This window comes from Austrofundulus limnaeus, unplaced genomic scaffold, assembly GCF_001266775.1.
Source record: "Austrofundulus limnaeus strain Quisiro unplaced genomic scaffold, Austrofundulus_limnaeus-1.0 Scaffold19, whole genome shotgun sequence".
In the NCBI taxonomy this organism is placed as follows: Eukaryota; Metazoa; Chordata; class Actinopteri; order Cyprinodontiformes; family Rivulidae; genus Austrofundulus; species Austrofundulus limnaeus.
In genome coordinates, this window is record NW_013952421.1 from 230,678 (window position 1) to 232,413 (window position 1,736).

A 1,736-nucleotide genomic window follows, 5' to 3' on the forward strand; every position below is an offset into this window, starting at 1 on the left:
TGATGTGATTGTGATGCTGTATTTCTGAGTGTTTTATGTGCTGCAGAACAGGAACCTGCTGTAAAACAGCAATTATACTGAGTCAGGCTTGATTTTTAATAATCTTTTCCTGTTAAATAAATAAATCAAATCAAATCAAATCAAACAGACCTTCACCATTCATCTGAGTATAATTACCATGTAGGAGAGAATGGAGCAGAAAAAGGACATTCAGGAAAATTAAAAAAGAAAAAAGAGAATGAGAGAGAGAGAAAAGGAATAAATGACACCCATCAGCTTTGGAAACCTTTAACTGGCACTACGTTTCATTGCCGAACAGACAGCAGCAGTCGATCAAAACGGAGACAGTGAGACATAAAAAGGAAATTTATTTGACTTCCTTAATAAACTGTTCATTTGGATGGAAATAAAGTGTCTGACACATGAAGTTAATTTACTCCAACAGTCTGCTTCTTGGCATAATGGCTTGCGATATAAATAATACCCAGTGATTCACAATTGTTTGTCCCTGCTAATTGTCGAGCCATTTAATAAATACTTTTAACACAGCTTCAAGCTTTCCGTGACATCATTATAGCTATTTATTTTTACAATGTAAGGTGTAATTTCATTTAAATACCCTAATTAGTGGAAATAAAGAGACCAAGATGTTAACATTTTATGTTAAAAATACACAACAGTTTGCTTAATATATACACAAATAAAATGCATTCAAAAGTTAAAAGTTAACAAAAAGATTTTTATCTCGTAAAAATCACTGTCTTTATTTTTTAACCAAAATGTTTTCTCCCTTAATTAGACACGTGCGTTTTAGGGATTTAATTCTACAAAATCTAAAGATTGAGATAAACTATAGTTCTATTAAATAAAGCAGAGCTGGCTTGAAAAGTGAAAGTAAGCTCACAAACTCACCCTTATAGGAGAGTTTTAGCCGGGGGACATTGTTCTTGGTCTGTTGGGGTCTGTTGCCCTCCGTCCTGAGCAGAGCTACTCCACACAGCAGCACAATGCTGCCCCAAGGAAAACCCATGGTCCTGGGGCAAAGGAGTCCAAACAAGTCCTTTAATTAAACAGCTCCTTATGTAGAAAACTTCAGGTCTGGTTTAAATGTGTTGGTGTGAAAAATGGTCCTGTTGTCCAGTAGGTATGAAAAAGTGCTGGTGGATCAGTCCAGGCTGGCTATCAGAAGGTCTTATCTCCTGTCAGATTAAAAAAAAACTGTTTCCTGTTCCACAGGTCAAAATCAGTCAAATGAAAAGGACAGATCCTGAAAAGCAGTAATGAGGAGCAATTTTAGACCTCTCATTAAATAGCAAACTTCCCTAAACTCACAATAAAAAAATAAAAATAATCATGAATTAAAGTTTGTCACCACAGTAAAAAAAAAAAAAAAAGACCTGTGTGTCTTCTGGCACCTATAAGCTGCAGGGAGCTCTGAACAGCTATCAACATTGTCACTGAGTCACACCTACAGCTAACAAAAGCAAAACTGGTCCAGATTGGTTCAGCTGTTCAACCCGTCTGCTTGGTGAGCGCAGTCCTCTTTGGCTCTCTGGTTCTGCTCAACACTCATCTGAACCAGTTCAGCCCCACTCAGCGCAGCCCTGCTCTGTCCTCTCTGTGCAACTGAGAACAGCTGAGGCAAACAGCACAGTCAGGGTGTGAGACGATGGTAGAGAGGAGAGGGGGAGAGAGAGAGAGAGAGAGAGAGAGAGAGAGAGAGAGAGAGAGAGAGA

General features: G+C 38.4%; 1 pseudogene; it reads right to left on the minus strand.

The window, feature by feature from the left end:
* Window positions 1–912: 912 nt before the first annotated feature.
* LOC106514266 (semaphorin-3ab pseudogene) lies at window positions 913–1,615 on the minus strand (annotated as a pseudogene).
* Window positions 1,616–1,736: the final 121 nt, after the last annotated feature.